At 43.6% G+C, this 13,094-nt stretch overlaps 1 protein-coding gene across 7 annotated transcripts in view; it reads right to left on the reverse strand.

The window, feature by feature from the left end:
• The window catches only part of IMPG1 (interphotoreceptor matrix proteoglycan 1), a 180,081-nt gene that overhangs the window by 120,777 nt on the left and 46,210 nt on the right, over positions 1-13,094 (reverse strand). The gene's annotated exons all lie outside the window — the stretch shown is intronic.

Raw genomic sequence — 13,094 nt, forward strand, 5'->3', positions numbered from 1 at the left:
CATGGGAAATACTTCACCTGTTGATTATCTGCCTGCTAGGTAACGTTTAAAGGCAGGCCATTCATATGGTTCTGATATTTTAGGTGCCTTTATCTCTTGGCACTATGTATTTCCATTGTTAAAGGCTTAGGCCTGAGATACTTAAGAGAGTGCCTTCTTCTATATTAATTCCACTATTTATTATCAGGGAAGTCCACCTACAATCACCTACATACCAACATGTGAAATGTTGCTCATTTCCCCAGCTTCCTTATCACAGATGTCCCTCCCATCTTGAAGCTGCATTAGCCACTTCAGACGAACAGCACTGTAATTGTGAGTGGTGGGCTGTGGGGGTGAGTGACAGGGTTGGGGAGATACTTCTGGTCTCATTTTTGGTGCTGAATGCAAGTACAGCATCTTTTGATTCATGTCCAAATAGGGTTAGGGTCAGGCCTTCTTGGCAGCTGCCCCTGAGCTCTGCAATGCGCTGCTTCCTGAGATGTGAGGTTTGACTTCTTTGTCAGCAATTAAAAGGAGACTGAGGTGTTATTCAGTGTCTGCCCATTTATGGAGCAAGCTCTTACTTGCTTTTTAAAAAAATTGTTGTTTTAACTGTTGTAAACTAGATGTACTAGTTTACAGTTTAGTTTTAACTGTTGTAAATTAGAGATGGATGTATGGGCAATATAGAAGGCACAAGTCTTCTGCTGTAAGAAAAGCGTCAACTCTAAATCTATCTACACTCAACAAGCATTATATCTCCAAATTCACTAAACAGTGTATTTCTTCAGATTGCTTGAGAAACATTCACAATATTTCAATAACCAAAGATTTGGATAAATTAGACTATTTGTAAAGGGTTGTGTTGACAGAGAGATGCAATTCACTAACAAGTTGCAAATCATATTAACAAGAGATTCTGGCTGTCTACAGGCAATATTTTGTTTTATTTATTTAGGAAATTTGTGAGTCACCCTTCAGCTTAAACTCCCCAGGGCAGTATATACAGGTAAAAATAAAACAATCTTATAAAGATGTGAAGACAGAATAAAACAAAACAGAGCTTTTCAGGTATTTGGAGGCAAATTCACAGGGTTGTCATAGCCTACAGCACACGCACACCCATTCAGTCCTGTTTCATCTGCTGCCAGAGATTATTCTGGTGCAACCATATTAGCAGGTGTTTCAAACTACACTCTGTAAAAACTTAAACTAAAATAATTCTCATTCTCAGCACAGCCATAATAAATGTACATGTCTGTGGCTGGTTCCTGTTCCTCACACAGATGCCCATGGAGTTTCTGGAACTCTTTTAAATGAGTTTTCTAATGTATTTCAGTCTGTGAAAGGGCAACTACTGAGCCACAGCCACATGGCTACTTATGTCGTCCTTTATAAATGCAAGCCCACTTCCTACCACACAACAATGCCTCACCATTTCAAAAGCATGTTCTTGTTATTTAAACTAGATTTTTCTTTGGACAAGCTTTTCCCACCATAACAAAGCTACTGAATCAGGATCAGGGCAGCATTGTGAAGGGGTAACCAGCTACCATTGCCACACGGAAGAAACGGTCTGAGATATCAAGCTATGCTTAATGAGGATTCTGTCATCCTTTATATACTTTGTCTCTGCTGTAGGGACCTATTTCCTTATAAACATAATAATGTCCAAAGGGTCCATTATGTGGTTCCTACAGAGATTGTTGTTTCTTTATTTTAAAAAACTCTCAGGGGGGGAAATCTGATTTGGTTTAGACAGAGTCTCCATGGAAACACCTATACTACCCCCGCTTGTATAATTGTTCCAGTTTGTTGAAAGTTAAAATATCCCTTCCCAATGACAAATAACTGCATGCCAAAACTACAGCAATGGTGGAAAACAATAGCTACCACAGCTGTGGAACAACCGCTGACTTCTGTTATCATTTGCGGGAATAAAAAGCAAATACATGTGCACACACAAAAGTAATTGGTCCAGGAAGAGGCCTCAGAAGAAACACACAGTGGGATAAATGCTCATGACTCTAAGGAATGGTTCCAGCAGTAGCACTGTTCAGCGCACTCTGTTAGCAGTCTCTTGCAATTAATACGACAAGCACTACAAGGAGGACTAACGTGCACACAAATATTTAACAGCCTGCTGTTCAGAACTGAATGCATGCATGTCAAGTCTGCACATGTCCATTAATTCATCCCTAACAAAGGAAAGCAAATGTGTTTTTGCTATATCGCACCAAGCAGCTTGAATTGCTTTCAAGAACAGCCAGGCACTTCACAGACTACACATATGTTGGAGTTTAATGAGTCTAACAAGCCTGGGGTCTAAGGAGCTTATTGAGATGCATAAAACAAGAAGAAACCCAAAGAGATTTTGGGTTTTTTGGAAATAAAATTGCACTATTAATGCTAGTTCTGATCTGGTGCTATTAGCACAATGCCCTGTCACTGAATACTGCTTGTGGAAGGGGTAGCTTCATATAGTGGCAGTGCCAGGTTGCAGGGTGCCCAGGGACAAAGCCCTGTGCTGAGCTCACGTGAGCTCCACCCTCTGCTTACCAGATAATGGGGAGGGGAGTCAGTGGCACTGGCAGCTCCTTTCCCTCCCACCCTTCGAAGGTAGGAAGAAGAGGAGCTGTCTCTGTGTCTCTTTCTCCGCATTGATTAATTGCGGGGGGGGGGGGAATAGGAGAAAGAGAAGATGCCACACAAGTCTCCTGGCCATGAGACTCACACAGCAACTCCTCAGCCCCATCAGCCAATGGGAGTGTTTCCTAGAGGTCCTTCAATGAGCATCTCCCATTGGCTGATGAGGGGGCTGGCAAAGGTAGCGGCAGCATGAGTCATATCCTCAGAATGGGGATATGAAAGCACTATTGCGGAAGAGTGTTCTAGTCATTGGTGAGAATGACTAGAACTGTAGGGACTAGCATTGGAATCTGCAGTAAGGATGACGGATGGGTACATCTGATCAGGGGTTGGGTTCCAGAGGAATCTGGGCTCCCTGCTTTACTTTTCTCATTGTGATGAGTCTTGAACTTTTGAACTGCACAAATATTCTTTTAGAACTGCACTTGTTTTTTTGGAATTGCACATTTTGTTTCTGGTTGCACATTTTTTTAAAAAAAGCCTCTCCTTTTAAAAAAAGCAACAATATAAAAAGAAAACAATACGGTGAATTAATGGTACAGTGTTGCTATGGCTAAGGTAGAGGGTTAATCTTCCTGGTGCTTGACCCTGGTGCCTTCCAAATGAATCTAAGCCAATGGTGGACCTGACAATAAGCCCCAGTGGCTGATATCAAAGTCAGGCCAAGTTGATATGGGAGTAGGGGGTGCCTGAAGTAACTTGGTCCCAGATTGTAAAGGGCGGTAAAGGCGAAAACTGGCATTTAGAATTGTACACAAAAACAGACTCAGAACTGCTGGAGCAAAATAGGTGTCACATGCTCTCAGCATTCTGCCCCCATTAGTAAACTCACAGCTGTGTTCTGAATCTGTGGAAGCTTCTGAACCACCTTCAAAGGCAGCCCCATGGATAGTACATTATAGTAGCTTAGTCTGGATGTAAGTAGCACACAGATAACTACAACCAGTCCATTTTGGATCACACATTTAAAAAGCAAATGCCTGCTCAGGCTCAGGTTCTCACCAGAGTCCATGGCCCACAATTACCATTTCCTTTTTGGCCTTCCACAACAGACAACAGGAGGACACATTAAAGGTGCATCTAAAGTCAAAAGGAGGGCTCTGTGGGGGGAAAGAGTGCAGGCCAATGCATTTACACATGGGCCCAGCACAGACCAACACTAGGCTTTTCCTGCCTATGGACTGTCACTCACTCAGTTTGTAAACTGGATTTCCCATAAGTGTACTGGTTGGGTGCCAAACTCGAAGAGGGAAAATGGGAAAACTAGCAGCCTTAATCAATACTGGAATGGAGGATGGAAGAGAAAGGCTGAGCGGAATGTAAGTGAAGCCAGCATCAATATATGTCTGGAGGCAGAGAAAGAGTGAGTAAAGTAAACCGCATAGAGCCATTTTTGGAAGGGCAGAATAGAAACCAAATAAATAAATAAATAAATAAATGAGTGAATGAATGAATGAATGAATGAATGAATAAAGAAAGTGAGTGAGCGCTGGTAAGAGCTGAAAAATGGGCCTGAAAAACGTGGGCCTGGAAAATGGCAACTAATCATTCACAGCTTTTGTAGATATCACAAGAGAAAGGAAGATTACAGACTGAACAGAGAGCGGTGATGATGGAGGGCATTGCTAAATGATGCAAGGCAGGCAACGGTCCAAGTGGTGAGTAGAAACAAGGCGAGTTAGGCAGTTCCACAGCTCCACTTGCGGAAGGTGTCTCTGCCCAGTTTCCAAGGACTTCCCCTCCCTCTGCAGCCCTTTGCACCACATCCCACACAGGGCCCCTCGACTCTCAGGAGCAGCTTTTCAGGGGGCTGCACTGGGAAGGAGAGGTAAGGAAGATGGCCTGCACTCACACTCTTGTACAAGTGCTTGTGGACACATAGGAAGCTGCCTTTATTGAGTCTGTTCATTGGTCCATGTAGCTTGGTATTATCTACACTGACTAGCAGCCTCAGATCTTTCCCAGCCCTCCTTGGAGATGCCAGGGAATGGACTGAATCTGGAAGAAGGTCCAAAAAATATTCCATTATTCTGTCCTCTCCAATAGCAGATGATGTTATATTCTATGAGTGGGAGAAATAACAGCTGCTTTTAAAGCACATGTTGGTGAATCATCAGCATACAAGTATTGTTGCATATCCTAGGCAGGAAATCCCAATGCAAGTGGATTTATACTAACAATCCATTATCCTCTCTCTCTCTCTCTCTCACTCACACACACACACACGTATGTATATGTATGTGTGTGTATATCTATATCTATATCTACATCTATATCTATATCTACAGCTATATCTATATCTATATCTATCTATCTATCTATCTATCTATCTATCTATCTATCTATCTATCTCCATTATACTAACAATCCATTATACTAACTGATCCATTATCATACCGAGGATGGCATCACAACCAATTAATAATAATTCAGATTCACAGACTTGAGTCAGAAATCAGCTCTCACAGAAATCAGCTCTTATTTGGACAATTAACCTTCAGTACAATACCTAACTTTAGTAACTCAACCAAACAATTACCAGTAGACTATTACAGCTGAATAGAAGGAGAGAGACTGGCTTAATACAAAATAATCAATAGGCTTTCATATGGAACACTGAAAGATGGTTTGATTCTGTGTACTTTAGAGCATGGGAATAATACAACAAATATTTATATACCGCTTTTCAACAACAGTCTCCAAAGTAGTTTCCATAGATATAAATAAAATAAAATAAAATAAAAATGGCTCCCTGTAAGGGCATCTTTAAGGGTAGGATGCATAACTGTGTTATCATCTGATTATGGGAAGTTATCCCAAAGAATATATATTGAAGTTGAACCAAGATGCGATGGTGCTTAAATGTGAAAAGCCTGATCTTCTAATCATGCTGACATGTAGTCTAAAATGGAGGAAACAGGAATTCTCATACCAGTGTTCTGAACACAGACTAGATTCTGAGGCACTTCACACGATCAATGTGAAGCGCCATTCGGGGTAGTTTGGGCTAAGCCCATTCTCCCCACACATGGGCAGGGAGCCGTCCCTAGTTGACTGGATCAGCCGCCGGCTCCGTCATGGAGCCAGCAGGGGCAGTAGGGATTGGGGGGCAGTCGGCCCCTGAAAGTTCCAGGATGCCCCGTGCAAGTGTGCAGGGCATTCTGGAGAGTCCCCTGGGGCCGGGAGGCTTGTTCCAGCCTTCTGGTGCGGGTCTCCTCATGTGCTGCTGCGGTGCAGCAGCACATGATCAACCAAATGGGGTTAGGGGAGTGCTCGCTCCGCTAACCTTGTTTAAGGGGAGGGGTAGTTTTTGCGGTTTGCTTCCGGGAGCCGCACGGTTCCCATGGCAGCAGACAACCAGGGGAAATCAGGCTAGGCTCCCTTAGCCCGATTTCCCCTGGTCGTGAGAATAGCTTCCATGTGGTATAGGTTTTCTCTGAAAATGTGCAAGAAATGCTGCATCTCTTATGGGTTGTGAAAATATTTGGAGAGATTATGGATTACCTGTATGTCATAAGCCCTATTTACATATTACACTCAACACTTATACAATGAGTATACAGTAGGTACAGTTGTTCACACATTACGTTGAACACATGTACAGCACTACACTTCTTATCTGTACTACACTTCTTATCATGTGAGGACCCTGTACCCAGGTTCACTTTTAAAATGAACACAGGTACAGTCATTCACACAGAAATATGTACAGGTTTACAGACATCTGTACACTTGTACAACGTAATGTCTGAATAGGGTTACAGAGCTTCCAAAATTAAAATTGCCACATGTATTCAGTCTTCTCATTTGAGGCAAGATATTTAAATTAGATGTATATCTATTCAGCAATTTTAGCAGAAATCCCAGATCCAGAAGACAACCCTGAATGTCAAATACATATGTGTGTGGGTGGTGGTGGTGGTGAAGGTAGGATTCAACTAACCCCCACACCTTTGTTGTTATATAGTTTTGAAGTTCAGGGGGTTGTATTTTGAATCTGGGATTTCTGCTGAATTTGGGTAGGATATAAAATCCTCTTTCCATCGCAAAAGAAGAGATTGGGACCAAATACAAAATCCACTAAATTTAAACTAGTCTCTACTAGTCCTTTGAAAGGTCTGCTTCTGTCTTCCCATTATGGAGCAAGAGCAGCTCTGTGTGTTTGCTAAATGAGCAAAGAGGCACCTTTTAAAGTGGTGATTCTCTTATATTTAGCAGCAGGGGAGCAACTGGCCTTATCCAACCCAAGCACAGCATCCTTCCAGTGGCTGTTGCTGCTATCTTGTTTCTTTTTAGATTGTGAGCCCTTTGGGGACAGGGAGCCATCTTATTTATGTATTTTTGTGTGTGTGTAAACCGCTTTGAGAACTTTGGTTGAAGAGTGGTACATGAAGGTTCATAATAGTAATAGTAGTAGTAGTAGTTGTTGTTGTTGTGTGTGTGTGAGACACAGAGAGAGAGAGAGAGAGAGAGAGAGAGAGAGAGAGAGAGAGAGAGAGAGAGAGCGAGCGCTGATCTATGAGATAAGAGCTGGTCTTGTCGTAGCAAGTACGACTTGTCCCCTTAGCTAAGTAGGGTCCACCCTGGTTGCATATGAATGGGAGACTTGATGTCTGAGCACTGTAAGATATTCCCCTCAGGGGATGGAGCCGCTCTGGGAAAAGCATCTAGGTTCCAATTTCCCTCCCTGGCATCTCCAAGAGAGGGCTGAGAGAGATTCCTGCCTGCAACCTTGGAGAAGCCGCTGCCAGTCTGTGTAGACAATACTGAGCTAGAGGGACCTATGGTCTGACTCAGTATATGGCAGCTTCCTATTTTCATGTGTGTTTGATCAGGAAAATTAAATGAGAGGAAAGGGTTAACTTTCCACACTTCCTTCCTGCTGATCTAATCAAATTGGCAGCCAGCCTCCCGCCATCCTTCAACAACATTTCATTAAATACACGCACCAGTCTCCTGCTTAGTATGTCCCTATATTGCAGCCACATTTGGAATTCTGTATACATTTCTGATCGCCACACCTCTATACTTTTCCAGCTTTACAGGATACTGTAGAAAGGGGACAGTGGTGTAGGGAGAATGTTGGTGGCCCCTGTCCGGCCCACCGTCGCCAACCCCTCCCCACCCAAGCTATGTCCCCTGCGCATCTGATGCCAGATGCACAGGGGTGTGTGGCCGCATCTACAAAAGGAGACTGTGCAGCTCTGTTTTTGAGCAGCTTCATCAGAAAGCACTGGGTTCCCAGTGAACTTGGAACATGGCCAGGAACGCGTCTCCCTGCCTTCACAAGGAGTGAAAGGTGGTCCCACAGCCACGGTGCTGACTGTAATTTAGTATTTACTCACAAATGGGGTCATGTGGCCCCATTTGCGGATGCAGCCACACCCCCTGTGAATCTGACATCAGACACAGAGGTGTGGCTGGGGTGCCAGGCGCGGCCTCTGAGCACAGCGGCCTGGGTTCTTTGAGGTCCCCCCCCCACAATGTAGTGGGGTTTAGTTAAGTGTTGTCCCTGAAAGGGACTCTGGAAATGCTCAGGAGCTAGAGCACCTTCCCTGCAAGGCAAGGCAAAAGCATTTGGGACATTTTAGTTTAGAAACAAGGGTAACTAAGGGGAGATACGAGAGGGGTTTATAAGATAATGCAGTGTGAGGAAAGTGAACAGAGATGTTTTTCTCCATCTTTCTTAATACTACAAGTTGGGGTCATCTAATGAAATTGATTGGCAACAGATTCAGGATAGACAAGAGAAAATCCTTCACATAGTGCATCATCAATTCATTAAACTCATTTGCACAAGATGCGGTGAAGGCCACTAGATTAGATGACTTTAACAGAAGCTTAGAAAAAATTCCTGGAGGAGTCAACAGTCTATCAATGACTCTTCGTCATGGAAGCCATACAGAACCTCCAAATACAGTGTATTACTGGACACTAGTTTCTAGGGAGCAACAGTATGGGAAGCCTGGGGGCTTTTTGTTGGAGCAGAACACTGAACTAAATGGACCTTTGGTTTGATCCAACAGGGTGATACATATTGGAATCACTCCCTGCGACATTTAAGACACTACATCTCTTTCCAGGATTCTGGACATAACCTATACAATAAGGTTTTTTGACATCTTGATGGATGTTAATTCTTTGAATTGTAATCTTGGAAGAAGCTGCTCTACACGCTTGCTTTGAGAACTGACTCTGGAAATGGTTTGCAAATCCTATCAATTTTATATTCAGTTTCAAGTTGAAATATTGTTATGTAGGCAGAGAGAGAATGCTGGTTCTTTCCATCCCTTGAACGAGTCTTCAGCAATTCTGAGAGAGATGTAAAAGAAAATGTGCAAACCTGGAAATTAGACTGTAAATCTTGTTAATGAGAAAAATGATGGTCCACTGAAGCCAGAATATTATACATACTGGTCAGGAGCCAAAAAAAAGTGCATAACTATTTCAGTGCATCCAAGGAAGCTTTGAGCTTCTAAGGTCATTCATACGACCACAATTTCTGGGCCTGGGGAGGAGGCAGGAATGTTCCTGTCCTCCCCCACATGATCCTCGCTGCTCCTGGCCCACCACACCATGTGCCCACACAACCAGCATGTGAGAGCACTCCTGGAGCAGTGAGAGGGACAGGGGAAACCCAGCTGTATCCTCCAATATCCCACAATGCACAGTGTGAGGAGTGCAGTGCATTGGGGGAGTTCCATGCTGCCTGGCCTCTCCTTCCACTTGGCTCCATGGAAGCTCAGGCTGCCAGCAGCCCGAGCTTCTACATGATCAGGTGGTGAGGTAGAAGGGCGTGCATGCACCATCCTACCTCACTTTTAGCTTAGGGACGAAACCCGGGCTTCCCGATGGAGGAGTGTTGCTTGGGTAGGGCTGCTCATGAGAATGACCTTTCTGTGTATCAAACCTTCTATAGCACATGATGCTTCTCTTTTGAAACTGATGCGAGTTTCAAAAGGAGTTTGTGATATGGTTGAGGGTTTGCTATTTAAAGTGGAAAAAGTCAAACATTGCACTAAGCATGCTCAAGACTTTGAGCATATCTAAAATAGACCTTTGGATCACAGTCACTGAGAACTATAGTTCTCGTTCACTTGTTCTTGACTAAGAACGAGAAGATTTTGGTTCCGTTATTGGCTTCTTCCTGCTCAGAACCCATTTTAATCCCCCAAAATACAATCGTTAGAATAGTTTTTCTTTCTGCTGTTTTTAGATGACCTCTTCATTTTGATGCTTATAACATCCTGGTTTCATTCATAAGCTCCCTTATACTAAGTCAGACCATTAGTCTCACTAATCAGTATTATCTCCTTTCTCTTTCCTTGGCAGTGGTTCTACAAGGTTTCAGGGAGGTCTTTCCCGGCTCTGCTCCCTAAGATCCTTTTACTTGAAAATGCTAGGGATTAATCCAAGGACATCCTGCACGTACTCTAGCACTCAGCTTTAACTCTCTCTCATTGTCTAAGGTACAGGCTCCAGCTACCCTTTAGCTTGGTGAACAGTGAGATTTGAACCCACACCAATCTATTTATATTGACTGAAGAAAGGGTGCCTTCTTATGCTGGCTAAGAGCATGAATGGTCACCAGGAATTTCCCCAGCAGAAATTAGAGATGTTGCTCACTTCAAAATGAGTTTAAAAATAATAATATTGGCCACAACAGAAAGAAAATATTCACAAAGAGAGAGTGTGAAGCCTTCACCAATATCTGGGCAGGTTCAGAGGCAGCATGAAGTCTGGCTGAAACTGAGCTCCACGTGACATCCCTCAGCCCCAGACGTATGCACTCCCCCACCATCCCCGCATAAGCCTCTACTTCCTTTCTAAGTTAGAATATGCCAAGACTGGTTGTGGAACATAGGAACATAAGAACATAGGAAACTGCCATATACTGAGTCAGACCATTGGTCTATCTAGCTCAGTATTGTCTTCACAGACTGGCAGCGGCTTCTACAAGGTTGCAGGCAGGAGTCTCTCTCAGCCCTATCTTGGAGAAGCCAGGGAGGGAACTTGAAACCTTCTGCTCTTCATCCCCTGAGGGGAATATCTTGCAGTGCTCACACATCAAGTCTCCCATTCATATGCAACCAGGGCAGACCCTACTTAGCTATGGGGGCAAGTCATGCTTGCTACCACAAGACCAGCTCTCCTGTGAAGTGCCATTCCACTAATCTAGGCATTTCCTAACATATTTTTTTCCAAAGCACTAGAAAGCTGGACCTTAGGCCTGAAGATATCGGGTTTCAGATACTGGGTTCTTTGAAGCTAATAGACTGGGATATGCCAAGATGGGTGAGATCCATCTTGACCAGTCTTGACCATCATGACCAATCTTGGCATATCCTAACGTAGAAAGGAAGAAGAAGAGGTGTGGGTGGGTGGGTGAGTGCATGCTCCTGGGGCTGAGGGATGTTGCGTGGAACTCTGCTTCAGTCAAGCTTCCCATCATCCAGATACCGTTAATGGCAAATTAGATGCAACTTATCAGTTGGTTCTACATTTTCCTTTAATTTCCATAAATAGCAGCCACGGGAAGGCCAGTCGAAATCAAGACCACAGCCTGTTGGGGCGGGGAATTTGCCCCCACTAACCACAGTCCTGATCTGGATTCTCTTATGACTGCCATTTGCCCCAGGAAGGTCGCTTCCCTCCTGAGCAGCTGCAGGGGGTCTCATCCAGATCAGGAGTGTGCTGGGCACAAGGATTAGCTCTCCTTTCCCCACTGCTGTGCTGCTGATCCAGATCAGCCCCTCTGCAGCTGCTATTTATAGAAAAGATCCAAACACACAGTCACATTAGTTTGGTTCCTGAGACAGCAGCAAGAACGTTTTACAGGAGTGGTTTATACAGTGTTCTTCTCATAATATTCACTCATGTAATTGCCAATAGGTGTTCCAGGTTGTTTGAAATGATTCACCCTTTAATTTACTCTCTTGTCAATGGGAGAATTCAGATACCTCAGCAAAATATATGACAGGGAGTACCACGAGGGATCACAAGAAGACTTTGCCCCAAGGTTCCCAACAATTTGGCATCACCCCTAAACAAAGTATTTCCTTTAAAAACAAAGTAGAGTAGGAGAGTTAAATGACAGGCCTCCTTTCACGTGCCCAATTATGTTTCAGGTGAGGTTTGGTCTTGTGGTAGCAGGCATGACCTGTCCCCTTAGCTAAGCAGCAGGGTCCACCCTGGTTGCATATTTATTTATTTATTATTTATTTATTCGATTTCTATACCGCCCTTCCCGAAATGGCTCAGGGTGGTTTACACAGAGGAATAATAAATAATTAAGATAGATCCCTGTCCCCAAAGGGCTCACAATCTAAAAAGAAATATAAGATAGACACCAGCGACAGTCACACTGGAGGTACTGTGCTGGAGGTGGATAGGGCCAGTTACTCTCCCCCTGCTAAATAAAGAGAATCACCATGTTAAAAGGTGCCTCTTTGCCAAGTTAGCAGAGGTTAGCATATGCATGGGAGACTTTATATGTGAGCACTATAAGATATCACCCTGAGGGGATAGAGCTGTTCTGGGAAGAGAAGGTTTTAAGTTCCCTCCCTGGCATCTCCAAGATAGGGCTGAGAGAGGTTCCTGCCTGCAGCCTTGGAGAAGCTGCTGCCAGTCAACACACTGAGCAAGCTTAGTAAGAACCCATTCTTCATAGCTGTTTAGGCAATTCTTTAAAAACAAGAACAAAAAAAGAACACTTAATGAAGAGCACCTGTGTGGCTATGATAAATGCATAGAATATGCCTATAGACCATACCATACACACCTTGCCCTGATGTATTAGCATGACTCTTCCTTGGCAATTGAGCTATATATTTGACCTGTCACCATTAGAAAAATTGTTCATGAATATTTACTAGTGTTTGGAACATGTGTCTTTTCCTGCAAGCCACCCTTCTTTTTTTCCGGGTCTTGATTGGATTCATTCTACAGATAGCAGAGGAATTTTATCTGCCTGCACATTATCTGCAAACCTTGTAATTTGTTTATACGTGTCAGTAATTTTTAGCATGGTGCATGGTTTATGGCAAAACTTGCAGTGTGGCTGTTCTCGCAAATAATGCATTACATCAGACATGCGTTGTACACCAAAACATTCTTGCAGAAGACCTTCACTCTCTCTCCTAGATACATAAACATGAGGGAGATGCATGAATATGGGGAATTACATGTCCATATTTTTCTGTATTTGCTGAGGCTCCAGAAGCAGTACTATGTTTATCATATTTAGTAGACACACTCTGCTAGCTTCACTAAACTCTACTAAATTTCTCTTGAACTGCTGAGAAGATGTACTATCTATATCCTATTAATCCAAAAGGGATGCAGCATTCAGATAGCAGCCTGGGTGGCTGCAGCATCCTACATCTGATAACCCTCAATGCCAAGCAGTGGTGTTCTTACCCCTGGACTTGGGAACCGAAGTCCAGGGCCCCCACGCCTCCAGC

This window comes from Hemicordylus capensis, chromosome 1 (genome assembly GCF_027244095.1).
Source record: "Hemicordylus capensis ecotype Gifberg chromosome 1, rHemCap1.1.pri, whole genome shotgun sequence".
Taxonomy (NCBI): Eukaryota; Metazoa; Chordata; class Lepidosauria; order Squamata; family Cordylidae; genus Hemicordylus; species Hemicordylus capensis.